The following is a 23368-nucleotide window of genomic DNA, read 5'->3' on the forward strand; positions in this document are numbered from 1 at the left end:
AGCGACGACCGGAATAAAATTGATAGATTTTTTAGTTATCCTTGATGTCTGATAATTCATCCCTCCTGCCTTCATATTTGCCGTTCCACACTCGGCCCTTTCACGCCTCACGTCTGCAAAGTGTCTGTGCCATCTGCTTTCATTGGCTGCACGATCCCAAGCCTCGCAGCCCAATCCGTTTAGAGTCGCCTTCATACGGTCCCGAACAAAGACGTGTGAAGCAAGCCCAGTTCTTGTGATTCGATAAAGTTCCAAGGCAATCGTAGCCGGTGTCTCTCTGGCTCCGAGATTCACGCTTAACTCAGCGGCCACAGTAAATAACACTCGACGGACTCGGTCAATTGAACCTTCCGTCTCTAATACAGTGATTCATGAGGCACCGAATATCTTTGGTCGACCGACGAGGAACTTCCTGTCCCTTCGGCGCTTTTGAAAACCCTTCGTTCTCTCCCTTTTCCCAGCGAAAGAAAGAGTAGGAGAAAAGGAAGGAAGAGGAGACTGAGGAAAAGGATGAAGTAAGTATATACGAGGATGCGCAAGAATTTCAAATAAGAGTTTTACATTACCAGGAACATAGATCGGGAGAGGTCACACGGTACATGTGTTATTTAAAAGAACTGCAACCCCTGACATTTTTAGCCCATGACATGTTATAAGTGAACTGGCCGTCCGAGCACTGTGAAAAAGACATTATTCTATTAAGAGAAATTGAAGAAGTTAAGTGACGAGGCTGGGACGTAGTTATACCATGTGAGAGAGCGGGAGTGACAAATATAGAAACGCGAGTAGTGGTTTCGGTACAGGAATAGATAGATCCGCGGAGTAAAGACTGTGTTAAAATATGGATCTGGGACTGTGGAGGATTCCGGTGTAAAGGAGTTTCTGTGGACTGCAAAAGTAATATGGGTGGTGAGTGAGTTGCTCCGGAAACAGAAACGTGGAATATAGCGCGTGGTGGTGTTTAGGAAGGAACATTAGTGGAGAGGTGTGAAGATAGTCATGTGGTATCCATATGTACGATATAGATGTTTTAAGGAATTGGCTACAGGTGCGACTGTGTAATGAGAGTGCCTTGAAGTGTTGCACGCGGGCTGGGAATGAGTGTCATGTTGCTGCTGTGTATAATAAAGGCGAAAAATCGTCGAATGTTGCTGTAATGGTTTGTAAAGACCTCGTTCAGATTTGATGCTAATAATGGGCTATGCAAGGATGAGTGTGAGACATATGCTGTGTCTGCTCATGTAGAAGTGCTTTGCAGGTGCGGTGCAGGTGTTAAGGGATACACTCATGCGCTGGAGGGAGTGTGTCGCGGGTGTATTGTACCGAGGTGTCAGGCAACGTGGTCACTGGAAGGGAAGGGGAAGAAATATTTAGTGTTCGGCCGACATGTAAATTTCCTTCTGGTGGTCCGTAAATATTGGTTTTCCTGTCCATTACTTAGGTCCCGGGCTGCTTGCGGCCCTTTACCTGCCTCTCTCTGTCTGCGTGTTTGCTAGCTTAGGTGTGCTTGTATATGACGCGAATGGGTTTGCTAAACTTATGAAAGTCTCTGTGTTCAGCTACCCAGATTTTAAAACAATTTTGCTTATTCATATTTCATCTACTCTGTTTCGGCTAATCTATTTGGTCATTTAATCGCTTTATGGTTAACTTTAAAGAAATAATTATGCTCATACTTCTTTTAGAAAATCGACATCAGTAATATGATTCTTTTTAATAATCGTGGAAACCAGAAAGCTCAGTAGAAATAATGTTTGAGTACTCTTTGAAACAGGAAAGCTTGCGGCATTTAAGAGAACTCCAAGGCATGTCTGTTTGAATAGAGAGTAGGAGTGATGTAAGGTAGAGACTTCATCAACTAAATGCACTGTCATCGATACCGTGAAAAAGTTTAGTTTCCACGTGTAAGTGAAAAGTGAAATGTTGGGTGCAAAGCCCCAAGACTTGTAATGATATACTGGGGGTCGGGGGGTGGGGGGACTTGAAAGTATTATTGTGACAAAATAGTAGAAACAAACGTAATTCAGCTAGTGATGGGAGGAAACCGTATGAATGTTATATGGAGAGGAAATACAAATATCGAAAACAAGTTGATCAATACCAATATGAGTAAGATAATTTTAAAAGAATGAATGAAAAATAGCAACAGAAGCAGAATGATATATATAGAAGCTACCTGAGTGTATAGTATCATAAATGCCATACCGACGTAATACGGAAAAGAAAAAGAAGGCAATATGAGATATATATTACAGCAATAATCTATTAGTGGCTTACAATTAACACTGTGGAAAAAAAAAATGTATCAGAAACAGTTGCTACAATAAACTGATGAATAACTAGAAGGGGGTGAAGGGAAAATGGCTACATCAGAATATTACTTGTAAGAATAGGAAATATGAGCGTGCCGGGAGGTGTTTCTCAGAAGGTGCGTTAGGGTGTCACGAGGGAAAAAGCGGCTGACTGAAGTGCAGAGGCAAATAGATTCGAGGAGAGAAAGGTGTGCGAATGAAAATCAAGACATACTCATCAACAGATATTTCATAACGAGGTGATGCTGTAGGAGAGAGGAGTTTCTTAAAATATCGCTGATGTTTAAGTCTGGGACGCAGCCGTGATAGCTTTCAAGGGTTTCTGTTTGCTCCATTTCTTTTCAGTCTCCCGCGTACAATCAAGGAGAAGACAACTCGCTGCTAATCCACGTGTGCCTTTTTCTGTGTGATGGCAAAACGGTCTGACACAGCAAACACAAAGCCTCCAGTGACTATGAGAAGGTTCTCGGCTTGACAATAATAAAAATAGACGTATACCGCTTTTGGCACCTCGAAATAAGTGACTCTCTATACACGAAGCCTGGATGACGTTAAATAAGTGTAGTCTTAGATGAATCGAAGGCTTTACCTTACTCACGAAACCTCCGATTACTCGCCCTTGACACGTGTCTCGTCTGGGTTCACAGGACGCTTACAGGTTTCCGTGTAATTATTCTGCGAAAACTTTAAAACATATGTAAAAACTGGTATGTTTTCTTTTCTGTCTTTGTCGCTGCCATACGTATAAAGGCAGATTAACTTTAACAACAGACTCCAACACGTGCCACCACTCAACTATTAATCTCCAACAAACCCCTTTTACCTACAACCTCTCCCTCTCCATCTCCAGACTACCGTATCCCATGCCCACTTACCCTCCTCATCCTCCTACCAACAAATGCTATCCTTCTACCAGCTCCTTCCATCCTCCGATAAGGCCTTCTATCCTCTACATTTCATCCTAAAACCTTCCTTAATCCTTCATTCTCTCACTCCCTCGTCTATCAGCCCTCTCTTTTACCCCACCAGTTCCTTCACCAAGCATCTCCTGCACCTTCCAACTAGTTTACTTCATCCCATCAGCACCCTCCACCATTCCCCAACTAGCACCTTTTTTCCAGCTAATACCTCCCACCATATCCCAGCAGCACTTTACTTCCCCAACCATTCCAGACTACTCTCAATCCACCCCTTTTACCCCTCTAACAGATCCCTTCAGTCCCAAGTCTCCCTTCAATCTTCCGCCTCCTGCCTCCTACTCGACATTCCACGTCCACGGCGCCACTGATTCTCATTCACCGTCAGAGTGGTTTTCAGGGGAGTCCGCAGCTCATTTTGTATTTATTAGCTCGTGAGTGCATTGCCGCCGCCGCTGCTGCTACCACTATTGCTGCTGCCACTGCCCTCTGTGTGTCTGTTACTCTCGTGCGGGGAGTGAGCGAGGCAGTGGGGGGATGGGAGAGGAGGAGAGAAGAGAGGGAAGGACTGGAATGGATATAGGCAAGATGACAAACGACGGGTAAACTATAATCGCCTTGTATCGAAACTCTTGCGTAAACCTTTTGCAACAAGCGATGAGTTCATTCACACACACACCCACACACACACACACACACACACCCACACACCCACACACACACACATGATAAATTTACAATAATCTGTATGTAGATCTGTATATCTTCCTCTGTCTTTGTGTCGTAATCTCTCTCTCTCTCTCTCTCTCTCTCTCTCTCTCTTACTCACTCTCTCCCCCATCTATTCATCTTCCTTCAGTGACAACCTCCGTCTCCTCGTCCTCCTTTCCAGGCCTTTCCTTCCCAATCCTCTTTCCTTTCTTCCTTCCCTCTTTCCTTCGTGTATATGCGTCCCCCAAAAGATCCGCTACTTATCCGCCCATCAACCGACCTAAAATTGCGTCTCTCTCTCTCTCTCTCTCTCTCTCTCTCTCTCGTGTTAACCCTTACCGGATTTCTATTCCAGTATCTCTCACTCCATTATATCGTGTTTCACAGTTGGGTCAAACAGACGCTTATATATACAAAATGAGTGGAGCTGTAAATCCCTCTCACTCACCTCTCCTCTTTTACCCGCGGCTTACAGATGAAAATAAAAGTCTAAGCCGCGATTAGCGTGTGTAATATGTTCCGACTGTTGAGAGAAAAAATGTGATTGTATTGAGTTCACCGTATATATCACCTGACGAGCCTGAAGGGATGAACAAGGTGTCAATGCTTGTGTACGGGAGGAAAGGTGTGTGTGTGTGTGTGTGTGTGTGATTATGAGAGAGAGAGAGAGAGAGAGAGAGAGAGAGAGAGAGAGAGAGAGAGAGAGAGAGAGAGAGAGAGAGAGAGAGAGAGAGAGAGAGAGAGAGAATTTCAGTATTGCCTAAATAGAAAATTTTGATTAATCCCTTTCTCTCTCTCTCTCTCTCTCTCTCTCTCTCTCTGCATCAACACAAACACAGAAACAGCCACAACACAAAAATCCTAAAAAGGAACACAAATATATCACACTTTTTCTATAATTCTACACTAGCACTTTTTCCATGTTTCTTCCGCCCGCACTCCAGCAGCGAGCGGACGGGATGGCTGGAGGGCGAGCGAGCGAGCGGGTGGGCAGCCACCCCACCCATTCCAAAACCTGCTATCCGGCAACCCTGGAGGGTCTGGAGTGGTGGCCGGCCTGATGCTCGGCTGGAACAGTGGCCGCCTGAAGCCCGTGCGAGTAGGGAGCAACGAGTGACGTTCCCAGCTTCACTCCGCCCTCCCGCAGCCTCATCCCTTCCGTGCAGAGCGGGGAGCGCAGACCCTGAGAGGACTCACACGACACAAGCCCAGGCGCTGGTGCTGAGTGGACTCTGCCGGGATGCTGTCGCCCTCTCCTCTTGTGATCCGTTGCGGCGAGTGGAGCGAGAGCATCCCGTGACTCGTCCTCAAGTGCTGCGACGTACTCACGATACAACTACTGCAGTCTGACCTCCTACAGTGACGGGGACGTACAGTTGTCTACAGCTATAGTGGTGGTGGTGGTGGTGGTGTGGTGACGCCGGCAGTGGTGGTGCAGTGAGTGCCTGGGTCAACTTTTCGGGGTTGGATGGTGTTCCTGGTAACTGGCAAGGCTGAGATGACCTGACGTGACCTGATTCTTCCTATTCGTCCTTACTGCCTCGTCCGGGTCATGCATCCCTAGCTGTGCAGCACACGCTACCTGGATGTCTCCTATCAGGTGAGTGGCGATCACTGTGTTGTTGTCCCTTGATGAGTTTACTACACGAATTGAAAGGGATGAGAGAGAGAGAGAGAGAGAGAGAGAGAGAGAGAGAGAGAGAGAGAGAGAGAGAGAGAGAGAGAGAGAGAGAGAGAGAGAGAGAGAGAGAGAGAGAGAGAGAGAGAGAGAGAGAGAGAGAGAGAGAGAGAGAGAAAGCGTGTTTATGAATATATTACGTACTAGTAACGCTCCTCTGCAATTAATTGTGTAGATGAAACCAACAATTATTTTACTCTGCATCACACCATTTGCGCTGCTGCGCTTCATTGCCAACCCACTTCCCTGGATATTAACATTTACGTGGTCCGTGTTCATCATTTCGTAAAATTAATTTACATAACATCCAATTCGATACTAAAACGCTCATCCGCTTATGACTAGCACGGCTTTACTCCAGATAAATAGAACCAATATTGTAATAACTGACCCCTCTGCAAAATATTGTGAAGAGCGAATATTTGGTTTCGCTCTCCGCGCCCCTTAGCGTGTGTCCGTCCAGCCCGGCCCAGCCTCGCGCCGCCGCCGCTCTCGCCTTAATTAACCATGGAACGCTGGGACCGTAGAGTGATCCAGCAGCGGCCGCGGCGCAGAGCCTCGCACGCTGCCGGGCACGCAACGCAATCAAAATACACCACGTTCCCATCTGCCACGCTCAAAATTTTTATCTTTATTATGCATATTTTCAGCCCACTTTGAAGCTAAATTGTCTCCCGTTCCCTGGAAAGACTCGCTCCGTTAAGCGTTGACGATAAGTTCTGAAATATTTTGAGGAAGTGCACGAGTCGAGAATAAAAGATGACAAGGGTCGAGCTCCATCAAGGGCCCAGTGTACGGTATATTTCAGGGAAGAATATATCCGTGTCGGAGGTGGTTTCGCACGCTTTATTTTAAAATAAATTCGCTTCATAACTATGAAAGTAAACGAACTATGGTAATTACTTTTTGCATGCATCAAAATTATATATATATATATATATATATATATATATATATATATATATATATATATATATATATATATATATATATATATATATATATATATATATTTTCATGGTTATCTGTTTCTGCACTTCATTCCTATTCAGCTCCACATATATTCTCTCCATCCATTTATAGTCACCAAAAATGATCCCTTTCCCTACCTATTAACTCCCACGTACTCCCCACAAGGCCCCTGTTCTTATCCTCCCACTTCCCATCACCCCCAGCCTTCAGCCTTTCTCCTTTCCCTTCTACTCATCCCGCCCAATCTCAGGCACCAAAATATCGCCCCTTTACCTAGCCATTACCTTAAAAACTTTCTCTTTTACCTCCGCCCCTGTACTCTCTACCATCAGTGCCTTTCGTTGTCCTATGCCTCGCAACCAGGTCCTTTCCGTGCAACCAGTGTCTTCCTCTACCCCACTGTACCTTTGCCCCTGTATGCTCCCTACCACCAGAGCATACCCCTGCCCTTAACTCTCAGCCCTGTATTCTCTATAACCAGTGTATCGCCTTTCACTCCAGGATTCCCCTTCACCACCACGGCCTCTAGTCTCTCTCCTGTATTCTCCCCTGCCTTTAGTGCCTCACCTGTCACCCCTGTCTTCATCCCTACCACCGGTAACTCGCCTTTCACCACTGTATTCTTCCCTACCAACAGTGCCTCCCCTTCACTCCTGTCCTCTCCCCTACCATCAGAGCCTCACTTCTCACCCCTGTACCCTCACTTACCACCAGTACCTCACCCTTCACCCCTGTTTTCTTCCCTCCCACCAGCGCTTCACCTTTCACCCCTGTATTCTACCCTACTGCCAGTGCCTCCCCTTTCATTCCTGTCCTCTCCCCTACCACTCCCCAACTCCTCCACCTCACCTGCGCCTCCCGTCCCGCTGCTCCCTCACACTTACGCCTCACGACCTTAGACTCGCCTCCTCCCCCCCGCCACCGCCGCCTGCCAGCACCTCTCTGCCTGGGCCACGTTCCCTTACAACCTCTTTAAGCAAGAAAAACATCCCTCAATCCTTCTCAAAGTCGTAACCCGTTTTCCTTTTCCTCTTCCGACACGGTGACCCATTTTCTTCTTCCAGTGAAACTACGAGAGACATATAACCAGACTTGTTTTCTTTGAGTTTTCTCTGTAGGCTTGGAATTTCTTTTTTTTTTGTCTTTCAACTTATTTTTAGTACTACCTCCTTTCCTTTATATATATGACGAGGTATCCTGCTCTCACGTGTTTCTATATTTAGCTTTATTCGTCTGTTCTTACGTGTGTGTGTGTGTGTGTGTGTGTGTGTGTGTGTGTGTGTGTGTTTGCGAACGTGCGTGCGTGTGAATGATATTGTGTCCCACTTTTATTATCTCGAGTTCCAAAACTGTTTCTATAAACGACACGAAAACGACAATCACCATTCACCCGCAAATAATAGCAACAAAACCTCCATTATATTCCCCTAAATCATAACCACCATCACTAAAACCACCACCACTACCGTATCACCACCATCGTCATCACCGGCAGTAAGCAGCCTTCACCTTATAAACCGAGGCGGCATCTCCTCACTCACGGCGTCTCATAACAAGCTTCCCATAATGCGTGTTTAGCATATTGGGGGATAATGAGTCAAATTATGAGGGGGTGGCTCGGGTTACGGAGAGGGCTAATGGCCGCACCGATGGGCTGATTGGCTTTATTAGCATGTTGGCCGATCGAGTCTGGCTGGGCTGCGAGGTTGGCCTGATTAGCTCCGGCGAGGGTGATGGGTAAGACGCGATCTGATTACCATTCGCCCTCACGTCCTGGTACCGCGGCGCTCCTCGACTCACCGCCTTCCTGCACTCCACCTTCTGCTGCTCTACATCTTCATCCTGCTCCTCTCTTACCCTCTTATCCTTGCTCTCTTGTCCTTCTCTGGCTTCTCCCCTTTTTATCCTCTTATCCTTGCTCCCTTTCTCTATCTCCTCTTTCTTCTTTTTCTGTTCCTTCTCCCCTTCTTCTTTGTTCTTTTCATGCTCTTCTTCTTGTTCTTGTTCTCGTCTTTCTTATCCCCTTTTTTCTCCGTATCGTTGTTCCCTTTCTCTGTCTTCTCTTTCGTCTTCTTCTCTTCCTCCTCCTCTTCTTCTTATTTCTTATTCACGTTCTTGTTCTCATTCTCCAATTCCCTTTCCCGTTTTCTCCTTGCCATCTTTCCTTCTTTTCCTTCTCATCGTACTTTTCTTATTTCATGTTATTATTCTTCATATACTGCTCCTCCTCCTCCTACTACTACTCCTCCTCCTCTTTCTCTTTCTCTTTCTCCTCCTCCTCCTCCTCCTCCTCCTCCTCATCATCATCATCATCACATCTTGGAAAGAGTGAACGACAACAACGACCACGTATCATCTCTTAGAAATGGCAGCCAGACCAAGACTTACAAAGAGAAGAAGAGAAGGAAAAGCTGTCATCGTTGGTGAATTTTAAACAAGACATACATACATATCTGCATCACTAACAAAAGGGACTCTGAGGCCGACAAATCTCATATTGCCGATATTCCTTAATGATTTCCTTGTCAAGCTTGGTAAGAGGCAACATGTACCTTTTACGGTAAATCGACGCGCGCACACACACACACACACACACACAAACAAACAAGCAGATAATAATATCGATCAATCATTCAATATCTACACACATACATACATACATACATGAATGTATGAATACATACATACATACATCTATACGTACATACATACTTTCACACATACATACATACAAAAATACATACATACATACAAATATGGAAAACAAATTCATACAGCTGAACCCTAATAATCAATAAAGAACTTGAACGATAAATTATATGAAAGTGTAAAACATAAAATACAACTTATGTATATTTCATTTGTCAACTCTGGATCACTTGAACTTATTACACATCAAAAAGCGTTTCACTGACGCAGAAAATGCCAATACAAATATAATTTTATGTATTGCTTTCTTCGTCCCGCAGCAAAAGAAACAAGGGTAGTGGGAGAATGTGAAATATGCGCTATCCTAAATACACCAACAAATACACAAATACACAAACAGAAAACACACACAACCTGCCACCCACCCACACCCACACCCACACACACACACACACACACGCAAAACAGAGGAAAGACACATATTCGCCTATTATAGACACCGAAAGTAAAAATGAGTAGGAAAAACGAGGCAGTAATTGATGCATGATTATAACTGTTATCATTGCTTATCATATGTGATTGCAGGTAACCCCGTGAGCCGTGACGTCACGATATTCCTCGGCTCCACACTTGGGACTCATCGATCCAGTTTGTCGTACGCCACTCTGCCCTCCTGTACCTGTTTTGTCTATTAAAGGAAGATTTTCAACCTGTTTTTATATTTTCTGCAGCCATTACAACTTGATGCAATGAAGAAAAATGCTCACGTTTAAAGATTATCTTGATAATGGATGAATAGCGATACGGAAAAGAGAACGAAAGACAACGGAAAAATAAAGAACGAGAACATTTGTCAAGAAGGACACCTGAGGAAAGGACAGAATACTAAACACATGCCGTCACGTTGTCCCGCGGGGCGTGGAGGCCGCCCCCGTGACGCAGCAGCCGGCAAAGTGATTACAGAGTGGCGGTCCTCGGCGCCGACACGACGAATGTTTAGGCCACTTTGCGGGATCCACTAACTTTGACATCAGGAAACTTTTCGCATTTGACAATGAGTCACGCACGACGGCAACCGAGGCGAAACTGCGAGCCGTAAAAGTTAAATTGGATTCCGAATAATATTTCTTTACATATGACATCGTGACGGAATGAAGGTCTCGGCATCAACCGCCAAGCCAGACAAGGTCATTACACGGAAGGGAATATTTGATCAGCGGTGACGGAATATTACGAATGACGCTTTTGTGAATGCCGTTGTTTTTTCTCTCTCTCTCTCTCTCTCTCTCTCTCTCTCTCTCTCTCTCTCTCTCTCTCTCTCTCTCTCTCTCTCTCTCTCTCTCTCCAACGGATAAATGAATGAATTTACAACAATTTCACAAGTTACTTACCAGCACCAGCAGGGCGTCACGCTATCCCAAAGCTCCTTCCGTTAGAATTCCAAATTCCAAAGTCTGTTGGGGGAAAGTATTAATTAGAACAGAGTCAAGAAAGATACGTGTATAGTGAGGTTAGATACCCAAATGAACATCGACACTGTCATTAGTACATTTACAAAATCAATAACTGAAAGATATTTGTGGCTGAGTAAGACAGATGCTGGAGACGGGATTTTCAGCAGCTGCCTCGTGTAAGAAAATCAGCGACTCGTAGATCCCCTAAAGATAATCAAGCAGAGTAATAGATAGACAGAGAGACGTGGTGATAAACAGGCAGAGTAACAGACAGACAGACAGTGATAAGCAGGCAGAGTAACAGAAAGACATAACAAAAAACAGACATAGATAAATGTATATATTATTAAAACTGACAAAAGCTATATAGAAAAAGAGAGTAACAGATAAGCATAAAGAAATACAGATGGTTATTGACAAATGTACATAAAAAAAAGCAGGCAGCAAGAGATAAAGGCGGATCGATAAAGATGGACTCACACACAGACAGATAGACCAGCAAATAGACATCCAATTATACACATTTTTTTTACGCGAGGGAAAGCAGTCCCCCCCAAAAATGAAACCGGAAAAAGTCCGCAAAAATACTCTTCTCCAAAGAAAAAAATAGTTCAGAAACGATTCGAAAGTTGTCTTTTTACTTTCCTCCTGAAAATGTTCAAGTCATAAGGAGAAGGAAATACAGACGAAGGAAGTTCCCGAGTTTACCAGCGGAACGGTTGAAAGAATGGAAATAGTTAACATTTGCATATAGTATTCCGACAGTACAGAGGTGAGCTAGAGTAGAGTCTCGTATAAAATGACACATGAAACATACACACAGACAGCGACTGACACACTCACACAGAAAGACAGACAGACACACGCAGACAGATAGACACCTTCATGGGCAAAGACATACACTCAGACAAATAAACAGACAGACGAAAAATAGATAAAACACACAGACAAGCTGAGAGGCACAGACATACAAAGAGAGAGACAGCGGAAACAGACCCACAGAAGACAGATGCTGAGACAGAAGGGGAACACATTCATGCACATAGGAAGAGACGCATACAGACAACGGCAGATGGACAGGCAATAACAGAGACACACAAGCACAGAGAACGAAAAACAAATAAACATACAAATAAACTAAAACAGACAGACAGACAGAGAGAGAAACAGAGAGAGGAAGACTGACAGAAACAGACAGTCGGCATGATGTGACCTAACATCCAAAATGTTCCGCTTATTAAAGCTACCCTGAAAATTTAAACTTTTTTGTCATCCTTTTCGTCCCACAGTATAATTTTGAAACTGTGGAAATCAGGTCACCGCCGGAATAAGGAAAAAAGGAAATTTTTTTTTTTATTATCATTTCTTCAACATTCTGAGTACACCAACGTTGATTGGGTCTTATGTTCCCCGTGAGCTCTTTACCTTTACCAGACATGCCGAAATATGATGAGGTAAGGGAGGTTAGACGCAAGACACCTGATGCCGCTGGGGTAATGATCGATTTATAAAGGTGGAAGAAAATAGAACCCCATTTTTCTTCTCTTGTTTCACCTCTGCAACAACCAATAAAACATCTGATACATCGCGAGACGGCCTTTTATTGTTATTGTATTTACTGTTACTCGACACTGTACTGTTGTAGGTAAGGTTGTTGTTGTTGTTGTTGATATTGCTGCTGTTTTTGCTCTCCTCATCTCGTCTTGTTTTTTTTTCTTTTTTATTCTACATTTCTTAATTTGCTTCTTTTTCTTCTTATTCATTTTATTTTTTTCAGTTTTATTAAATTAACATTGTCAGTATCTTTGTTATAAATAATGCTGTAATGATGCTAATTGTCTTGTTAGTAATACGACACGGATAATTAATTAATCCTGGTGTGTATTGTTATCACAAAGGCTTCAAGAGGCGGACTGCTGACTTCCCATTTCCAGAACTGCGTCGCTTCGGGGTAAGGTTACAGTCATCACATTCCCTCCCTCCTGTACGGCTTAATAAGTCACATAACAGCGAGCTATTATTCCGCCTCAAGGATCGTACCCTGTCCTGTCCGCCGTCTACACCCGCTGACCCCGCCGCCGAGACGCTCAATTATCATCCATCATTATTACTTCCTTTTATCGACCCTGTTTTTTAAAAGCTAATTACAAAACTACGATAAAAGGAGACAACATGCTGTTTATGACTCTCCCTGACGACCTGGCAGCGCTGGAGCATTCCTTCATCAACACCGGCTTTTGTTTTATCTACGTTGTACGCTGAAGAAAACGGGAATCGGGAGGAGAAAAGGAGGAGGCGTGCAGGGATTGACTTGAGCAGTGGTGTGTGTGTGTGTGTGTGTGTGTGTGTGTGTGTGTGTGTGTGTGTGTAAGGGAAGCTAACACAATACTCTAGCAGGACCAGGGGGTGACTAAAGAGTGGATGATGGAAGGGATGGAGACGGAAGAGTGTGTGGCGTTGTGTGATGCTACGTGAACCGAGTTAAGCTGCAGTGACGCGTGTGTGTGTGTGTGTGTGTGTGTGTGTGTGTGTGTGTGTGTGTGTGTTTAGCGGGATTTATTTATCCATTCACTGGCACCGTTTACGTCGCGTTCACTGCGCTGAAGTTTCACGGTTTGTGGCGGAAGAGTTAGGTTTTATTTTATTCACGCTGGTGTTGGCTAGCGCTTAACTTTTTTTCTGGTTGTAATTTTGTATGAACCGACTTTTTTTTCGTTTTTTGTTGCAGCGTTTACATTTTTTTCGACGCACGACAGCACACCACCACCGCCACCACCATTGCGATTTATGTGCAAACGCTATTGGCAACTGGTGTGTAATTTGAAACCCAGTATATTGACACACCAATATGGATGGACAGGAAAGGTAGATGGATAGACAGGCAGGGGAAGCGATAAACACGGACAGGTCAATAAACAAACAGGGATGCTGCGAGACAAAAGTAACAAACGTCAGGTGTAGTTTGGCAGAAAAGCAGATTAATGGAGAGACAGCGGCAGGCGAAAGGAGAGAAATACAACAGCGGGGGAAAACATGAGGAGGTGGACAGATACAGGTCAGAACTACAGATAACATGAGGAAACTTGAGGAAGGCTAATCAGCATAACAGCTTGAAATAGGCAAATGCATGGACTGAAATATAAAGAAAAGGTGGTTTTGTGGTAGGACTGGAACCACAGGGAGTCTATATTCGGCATGGCTTTGGTCGGGGAATGTGTAAGAAGATTTGGCATTCAACGGAGGACTGATGTAGTGGGAATGGGAAAAGGTCATAAAGCGATCACAGAGAAAGGTAAACAACGCCCTTGAAACAGAAACAAGAATAGAGTCCGAAGCTTATTAGCGTCAGGCCTTGCAATGTTATGATACTCTTATTGAGGTCAAGCAACTCGGAACCAAATGAGCGTAACTTGTTTCTACACAATGGTTTATTACGAGAGGCAATAATCCGCTTACCGCGTCCACCACCAGTTCATGACAAAAAAAAACTTTCATGAGCTATTCGAGCATCGCAAAGTGTCGTAAAAACCAGCGTGATGGCTCGTGGCTGGAGAAGATGAGCCGCGAGAAGGGTGGAGCGTGGAGGGAAAGACGAGACTGAACAAGGAGCCTTTCGATCTCCTGAATGAGGCGTGGGCTTGGAGGGCTGCGGGAGAGTGTCTGAAGGGCCTTGAGGCGGGTGAAGGAGGAGGGACCCCGAATGACCCTTCACTTCCTCTCCTGCACGATCTCCAGCAGCCCCTTTTGTGAGGCGCATCTGAAGGGGGCCAAGGATATGGAAGAGAAGGTTGGGCTCAGAATGCGTGAAAGCCAAGGAAATGTTACCCGGCTTGAGTTTCTGCATTGAGGAAGCCACATCTCTTCCCCTGTGTTCCACCTGGCTTGGCACTCTAAGGGATACAGTGCAGCGAGAAGTCAAACCCATTAATTTCGTGGACGAGTTTGTGGCGAAGGAATATTATTGGGGCAGGAAGGTCACGTGTATAGAGATGATGATGTGCTCTTGACTCCGAGAGAAAGACGAGGAGAGATACGAAATTAAACGAGCAGGTAGTATTGATTGTTTATGAGGAGGCTGCCATCATTAGCGGTTAATTGGCGCACCAGACGTGTACATATTTGCAACAGAGCACCCATTCTCCCTCATAATGATGAAATAGCAATACGTTATGAATTAGCTTTATAAAGATCAGATAATCAACCATGAATGTCTACGGAGAGAGAAATAAAGGTCAGGCCAATTTGACTACTATAACATCATCAAAACCCTCAGTGATTAACGCAGCTACATAACACGACGCAAATACACAGACCCATGGAGGAATGCGGTTGTCCAGCACGAGTTTGCTATGTAATCGTGGATATGTTCATATAGCGCTACAACATCTGTCATCCGGAAGTGATTATGTGCCTCGTTCCGCCACACCAACCTGCCGATAACTTATTCCGGCGCTCACAATCAGTGTATTATTTCCTGCCAGTCACAGTGCTGCATTGTTCTGGAGCTCGGCATACAACAGTACCCATTATGATGACTTACTGATGCTGGGACAGAAAAGTTTTAAGGGATCAGCTGAAGGTTACATATTTAAGATGTTTGCTGATGGATTCCACTTTTTCTTCAATTATGCTCAGGTATATGATTATTTCTATGGAAAAATATTAAAGATCGAAGAAAAGAGAAATAAGAAGAGCCGGATAAGGAGGTGGAAGAGAAAAACGAGGAGGAAGGAGAAGAGGAAGAGGAGGGGAAGCTGGGAGAAGCGCCAGAAGAATAAAAGAAGTGAAAAAAAGGCAGAAAAAAAGGAAGGAAGAGAATGAAGAAGAAAAGAAGGAAACGATAAAACTCCCCGGTTCTGTCCCGTCACCATACGCTACACACTTTTATCTGTACTGAGGAAAGAAAGTACGGTAGGGAGAAAAAAAAGTACAGGGACGCCCTTCCGCCCACTTCCTTCTCCGGGACACTGCCGACGACGAAAAAATAAAAACAAAAAAGAGAGAAAGCGTTACCTGTCACGAGTAAAAGGATGAAGAAGGGATGTTCCGGCTCCAGCATTTTCGTAAAGCGTATGAAGTATATGCACAGATGACTGAAAGCTGAGAATTGAAAGATGAAATAACCCGAAACGAAGATGAAGTAGAGGAGGAGGAGGAGGAGGAGGAGGAGAAATAGGGGGCAGAGGAGGAGAAGGAAGATTTGAAGGTGGGGGAGGAGGAGGAGGAGGAGGAGTGGATGGAAGAAGGATGAAGAGGAGGAACAGGAGGGGGAAACAGAAATGAAGAAACATTGGATTACAATTTTACAACTAGACGTATGTGTGTATATATATATTTTTTTTTTAGTCTGTGTAGCCCACGTATGTGCATCCGTTTGTGCATGCCTATCTGTCTGTTTACCCACATCATCGTTTATCTCCCTTGTTGGTTCTCCGCTCGGCCGCTCAAGTCGACAAATACCTTAGTTCAACCTGCAAGTTAAAATGTCAATAGGGTTCAATAGGGCCGTCAGGGCTACTCGTGTCTACAAGCGATACAAGGACGAGGATGATGTGTGAGCTCGGGAACAGTGAGCGTGTATCTCGGCAAGCCCTGCACACTCGGCCAGCATATTGCAGCTCCTGTGTCATCACCATAATCACCCTTTGGAACTTTATTTCTGGAGTGGAAGAGAGAGGAAGAAAAGAAGTGTCGGGTAGCAACTCCTAAGCTTGAATAGGTGTAGTTTACAAGTGGGTCGTTATGGTGTGTGTGTGTGTGTGTGTGTGTGTGTGTGTGTGTGTGTGTGTGTGTGTGTGTGTGTGTGCACGCGCGTGGGTAAATACGTCTGTTTGTACGGATATTTGCGTGTGTAAACGAAAAATGTCATGCTGATTAGTGCTTTTTGTGGAGGTCTTTGTCATGCTAACTTGGTATAATTAACAAAGTTGTCCGTGATGGAAGCCTCTCTCTCCATTAGGCAGCGTATCTGTTGACCCCCGTGCCATGACCCGCCGCCACGCACTCCCATACCAGCCCGGACCTCAATCCATTTAAAGGTATCAGTTAAAGGTATTCAAAAGTATCAAGCCATCACTAGAAAGTCGAGATTTAATGACATTTTTCAGATTATCGCAGAGGTTTGTTGTTTGCGAGGCTCATCCTTCACCAGCCAAGCACCTCACACCTGCCGGCAACCTCAGTCCATATAAAGGTGTCATGATGTAACGAGCCCTCACTAGAAAGGCAGGATTTTAGTAACATTTTCCCCGATTTTCACAGACCTTTATGGCTGGCGAGACCCATCTTCACAGCCAGCCTTCCTCAGCTCGTACCCAAACAGCGCGTTACACAACTACCTGTCGCTAGCCGGAGGTGGGCGTAAAGTAAGTTGGATATACGGACGGCATAAAAGGAGGGGTGTCGGGTACTGGGGGCTGATGGAGCACGACCCGAGAATATTTTGTAGCTGCGGCTTAAGACTATTGTTGAATCGGATCAGTGAGAAATACATAGTCGGAGTATATATTGAAAAACGATGTAGGAGCCAAAATGCTGTACAGGATTCGCAACACAGAAAAAGTCAGAATATACATTAAGAAAAAAAAAAAAATGCTGTAGGAACCAAAATTAAACATAGGATAATACATAGTCAGAAAACACACTGAAAAACGATGTAAAAGCCGAAACGATGTATAAAAGTTTGTATGTACTGGACGCACGCGCAGTTCACGCAGTCACGATTACCCCCCGCACGAATCAGCACACATGGACAACTTTTTTTTTATTCCTCGCGTCAACATGAATGAAATATTTAGGCCAAGTTGCCACGGCAGGAGCAGTGTGCACAGTCGCGGGACGAGTTGCCATGAGGCTGCGAAGGGGAAGCTGTGCAGAGGCAGAACGGGGATCGGGAAGAAAGAAAACAAGCCAACTGGACAGAACAAAAAATAAACATAGGAAAGTGGAAAAGGAGTGGAGAGGGAGAATAAGGCGGAGAGTAAGGCCCGGGAGGGGTGAAGGGGATGACAGTAAGTTTGTCTGTGAATTCGGATGGAGTAATAACTGTGGGAGAGATGAAGGGGGAAGCTGCTCATTGACATTCATTCTCAACATTTTTTAAAGTTATTTTTCAAGGAAAATGAGAATTTCTCTCTCTCTCTCTCTCTCTCTCTCTCTCTCTCTCTCTCTCTCTCTCTCTCTCTCTCTCTCTCTCTCTCTCTCTCTCTCTCTCTCTCTCTCTCTCTCTCTCTCTCTCTTAATCTGAACTGCTGTTATGCTGAAGGGTCAGAAATGACATAATTAAATGAGATTTTTCTGGAGGGGATTCTGAGGCAAATGAACAACGCTCACTAAATGCAAGAATAATCGTGAATTTTGATTAAATTACTAAAGAAATTTAAAGTCATCTCCATTGTGAGATGAGAGTCTCAGTTGAACAATGAAATTGACAGATTACTTGATGTGACTTGATGAGAAGCCTCGAAAACTCGTTCTGATTTGATAGCCACTAATGGAGAATAAAACGAATCGATTATCACTTCTTCACTACCTCCCGATGTTCTTTGTTGAAGTTACAACACCAAATAATCAGAAAAATAACAGAGGAATCCAAAAGTCTTCTACACAGCGATCCCGGGGCGTGGCTATCCTAACTGCCCTGTACCGGTCAGAAAGGCAGCAGGACTCTGGGGAGGCGACCCTCGGCGCCGCCCTAACAGCTTGGAAAAAAATAATGTAGCCCCGACGCTGGAGGAAGTCATGTCGAGGCGGCGCGTACATGAAAGTCTCGGCTAACAGGAATGTAAACAGAAGCTTTTTTTTCCGACATGCATGACGGATGGACTTGGCTCACTTTTTTTGCTCGACGTGTGTTTCTCTTTGCGAGCTTGTGACGCTCATAAGATAAGCGAATCTGTGAGTATCTTTACAATATTCCATTGCATCAATTATAAGATACACAAGTCTAGTCTCTTTCGTGAGGAGAAAATGTTGAGAGAGAATTTCAGGTTTCTTCCACCCTCTCATCTGAACGAGTTTTTCTACGCCTTGATTCCTTATCCTCTCTTTAATCTTTACCTCCCTCCCACTTCCTCGACCTCTTCAAGAAAATAAAGTAATTAAGAAAATGTAATAAAGAAAAAAAGCTACAAGGACCCTCCATCGTCTTACATAACCATCCGCGTCTATGCCTTGCTTCCCTTCCCTCTCCTCCATCCTTCTTCTTCAAGTTATTCTTCCTCCACAGGACCCACCAATCTCCTCCTCTCACCATCTAAAGCATTTCTTACCCTCTTTTTGCGTTCCTTCTACACTTCTTCCCTCACCTTCAAGCCTTCTTCCTCCTTCCTCCCCTTACCCTCAAGCATTCCCTTCCTCTCACCTCTCCAGTCCTCCCTTCTCTTCTACTTTTCTCTTAAAATTTTATTTATTCCCTCTTTCCTCACTTTTACAAGAGCCATTCCTCCCCTTACCAGTACAAGCCTTCCTCCTTCCCTCACCCCTATTCACTATCTCCTCATCTTCACCCCACCAAGCCTCTCACCTCCCCTCATCCCTCTAAAGTATACCCTTCTATTCACCCCGCCAACCCCCCCTCAATAACTCTTTCTTTTCCCCTTCACCCAGCCAAGCCCCCTATCTATCTTTTTCCCTCCCCCTCATCCCTCATCTCATCCCCTTCCGTCACTCTGCCACACTTCCCATCTACTCTTTCCTCTTCCCCTCACCCTGTCAAGCACCCTCATCCCTCCGAGTCCCTCTCTCCCACTTACCATGCCAAGTCATTCCTCTCCCCCTCATCGCTTTAAGTCACCCCCTCTCCCTCACCGTTTCAAACAACCCTCTCCCCTCGCTCCGCCCTCCCCAGCCGCCCCCACCATCTACCCTCATATCTGCCAATTACGGGGCGTCACGTAAGGAAATCGAAGCAACCAGTTTATGGCGACGCGTTTAGCGCTGAGAGGAAATTGAGGAACATGTTGACCGAGCCTTTACGTGCCCTCAATACCTGGGCTAATGACCTCCGCTTCGGCGAGCCACCTCCACCTCCTCCTCCTCCTCCCTCACCCGAGCACGCGCATTAATGAATCAACTAACTAGCTCGATTTACTGCACTAGCGTGATGTTATTGTTGTTATTTTGGCTGTTTTTATAGACGTAGTAATAGTAATAGCAACTCCTTCTAGTCACATTGTATCATTATCTACTATTTTCCATTAAAATGCATCTGGTAACACTGATTCTTGTATACTGCATTTCTCTGGCTGTCCACTGGCAGCAAGCTTCTTTTTTTTTCAACATTTTGTCTCACGTGTATAGTCTTAAGAGGAATCAACCAGTACAAGATCATGTAGTTCCATCGTATTTTGCTATTTTTTTCTTTTCTTTCACTAGACTCGAGGATTCTAAAAGTAGCAAGCCTTTTCTGTTCCATTGCGACGCCATCCGCTGGTAGGAACAATTCCGCTACGTATTATTTGAGAACATTCGTATGAAACCTTAAACTACGCTCCCTCCACTTTAGCCATCGGTTCGAGTGGCTAAATGTGCAGGTTGACAGGCGGTTTACTTCCCTGCAAACACTATCGGCAACGGAGGCCATAGCAATAGCAGCTCCGGTAGTAGTGGCGGCGGTAGCAACAGCCCTGCTACTAATGGTATTAAAGGCAAACAGCGCGCCAGAAGACGACTGGCGCGCTGCAAAACAACCCGGAGGCGAGGGATCCGCCGCACAAAGCCGATGATGACAGTTGTACGCCGCCAGATATTAATTGAGGAAAGTGGTGTGAGTATAATAAGCATGTTTGTTCCACACACGCACACTTACATGCAACTAGCCCCCTCCCACACTCACACAAGCACCCGTACACGCACACATAAGCGCACTCACACGCACGCACACAACACCTTCCCATCTCCCCCTGTTTGCTTTCCTCACATCCTATTTACAGTTTTCTCTCGTCGCTATCAAACAGTTTCGCCTTCCTAAGTTCTCTCCTACGTCTCCACACTTTCCCTCTTAACTGTTTTCGCCTTCCTCCCCTCTCTCTCTCACCCTGACTTCTCTGTTTCTTTTTCCTGCGGCCCTCCTCTCTATTTTCATTCTACCGTGAACTTTTCTCCCGCTCCATTCATACCCTCGTGCCTTGTGTATTTCCTCCTCTTTTCTTGCTTTCTTTCCTCCTTCCCTTCCTTGTTTATTTAGTCCGTTTCTTCCTCCTTCCTCCTTTCCCCTCATTTGTTTTTTCCTCCTTCCTTTCTCCTTTCTTCCCTTCCTGTTTCCCTAGTGTGTTGTCTCCTGTCTTCTCCTTTACTTCCTGGTCTGGTGTGTTCTAGTGCATACTCTTTAAGTTTTTCTCTTTCCCTAGTGTACATTCTCCTCTCTTCTTTCCGTCTTATTTCTTCCTCCCTTTTCTTCCCTCCACGGCTTCCTCCTTTGCTTACTCTTCTTTCCTCCACAATGTCACCTCCTCCCATTTCCACTCAAGCCTCCTCTCCTTCGGTGCTCCCCAGACCTCTTTAATTCCCCACCTTCCCTCCGCCTGCTACCCCCTCCGTTTCCTCCTAAGTGTGCCCTTCTCTTTCTCCGGGCGAGGACGCATATGAAGATTTTAAATGTGTTAAGCTTCCCAAAAGACGGAAATGAGAGGAATAATTTCGTTGAATATTCATCTGCAATAACGTAATGCACTATAAAGAGCGCAGTTACAGGCATGAGGAGTTTAATTTGTTCCTATTTCGTATTTTGTTAAGACATTTACTCGGCTTGTAAAAAAATATGTGCGAAGGAAAAAGAGGCTCTGACATTTATAGCTCGCCGCAGTGTTGCTTTTACGGGTTTTTTTCCCCGCTGACTTTCATCTGCACGCTTAGGCTAGCTTAACCATCCAACCGCAGAACTGTTATGCATCTGATCTTTGAGGAAGATAACCAGTACAGTCCCTTCTTCATCCCTAAAACTGCCAATGTAAGGAACAATTTTCTGATGTGTTTCCTTTGCAACCTCCGTCACACAAAGGTTGGTATCCTCAGACGCTTCGGCATCTCACATCATTATTCCCAAAGGCCGAAAAGGAGATTAATCGGGTTCTAATGAGTGTTTCTTTTATGTTCATGGTACAGAAAAAGGGTCAGACTACCACCAGGGTCATAAACGTACCCATGGAAATACCCAGGACTCACGTGAAAGCCAGGTCAAGTATGTGTTCTTGGGCGCCGAAATGTTTTAAGAATATGACCCTTAAGCTTTCAGGAAGGTTTTCATTCACAACAGCTTTAGGTTTCTCTGTAGCTTTCCTCTTCACGAAGCTTTCCATCTATCACGCGTTTAGGAGCACAATTTCGCATGCAAGCTCTTTGTCTGCCTTCTCTTGCTGACGAAAAAAATAGTTTCGCTGCAATGGTTCGCGGATTTGAATTGCAGAGCGTTTTTCATTAGTCGGGGATATCGAGTTCACTAAACACAATTACCGGCAGCTGAGAGGTGTAAGATGAGTCCCTCCTCGTCGACCTCGTCCTCGTCCTCGTCCATGTCCTAACCCTCTTTGCCTTCCTCCTCCTCCCCTTTTTTTCTTCTCTTCCTCCTCCTCCTCCTCCTTGTGCTGTTAGGATTAAACCAGTTGCTTCCTTTGCTTTCCTGCTTTCACTCGCTTTCATTCACCTATTGAAGCCTGTCTCCAGGAGTCAGATTCAGTTATCGAAGCTTATAAAAAATAGCTTATCTTTCGTATCTCCCACGCAAAGCCTCAGAAACGGCCACAAACACCAGCAGAACCACATTACAAAGCAAAACAGAAAAAATTTGAAGCCACGCTCAAAGGTAAACATATTCCACTACTTACATTACCAAGCACTGCACCGCAAATAGAGCAGGATCGCCATTCATATCTTACTTCACTTACCTTTCAACATTCTCCCCACAACACTAAAACATCGCTTTTCCCAATGCAATATAGTAACACACCATGATTTACCTCGCAATACACGGCCCTACAAGCTCCAACGAGTACTGTACACTGACCCTCAAATCATTAATACAGAGCCCTCCCTGCACCCCCTCACCTCCCACTGTCACAACGCAGCACTTCACAACATAACACAGCACAGTTCACCATGTCGTTCTTCACCGTCACACAAATCGAAACTCCATTCTTTAGGGCAACATTCACCTCTTCTCTGCCACATTTCCAGGCCCAGCAATACAGTACTATGCCGCTCTACACACGCCACACCGCCGCCACACACAGCACCAGTTTCCACACCACCACACAAAACACGGCCCCGTCATATTTTACGGCTACATTCACCTTTTCTCTATCCAATACCAAGCTGAGGAAAAATCGCAGTACACTTCACCCTCCTCGTCATGTCCACCCCGCCTGCCACGATAAAATCTCCAAAACGTGAACGATTTTTTTTCCACGGCATTTCTTTTCAAATAGGATATCAAGAGAGTACAAACATCTAACTGAGTAACAAGATCCTTTGTGGCGTGGAACCCTTTTATGTCTATTTTTAGTCACCTCGTTCTGAGCCTCCCTTCTCTTTCTCTTCGTACTCTAGTTGTCGTGCTTCGTTATATATTAGCGAGGCTTCAGCGAATATATCAGTACATCGTGTGTTAGAACGTTGAGCGCACCCCCTTCCAGTATGCACTATAAGTGTGTGTTTACATAAATGCTACACTACTTAAAC

At 44.9% G+C, this 23368-nt stretch overlaps 1 protein-coding gene across 2 annotated transcripts in view; it reads left to right on the plus strand.

The window, feature by feature from the left end:
* The first annotated feature begins 4844 nt into the window (after positions 1–4844).
* LOC126996402 (insulin-like growth factor-binding protein complex acid labile subunit) overlaps positions 4845–23368 on the plus strand; it is a 60581-nt gene continuing 42057 nt past the window's right edge. Inside the window, exons 1-2 of one of the 2 annotated variants that reach the window (XM_050856788.1) lie at positions 4845–5540; positions 12592–12644. The gene's annotated coding sequence lies outside the window, so the exon portion shown is untranslated. The remainder of the gene's footprint in view (positions 5541–12591; positions 12645–23368) is intronic. The other variant, XM_050856786.1, reaches the window with a different exon arrangement.

The sequence above is a fragment of the Eriocheir sinensis genome, chromosome 10 (genome assembly GCF_024679095.1).
Source record: "Eriocheir sinensis breed Jianghai 21 chromosome 10, ASM2467909v1, whole genome shotgun sequence".
Taxonomy (NCBI): Eukaryota; Metazoa; Arthropoda; class Malacostraca; order Decapoda; family Varunidae; genus Eriocheir; species Eriocheir sinensis.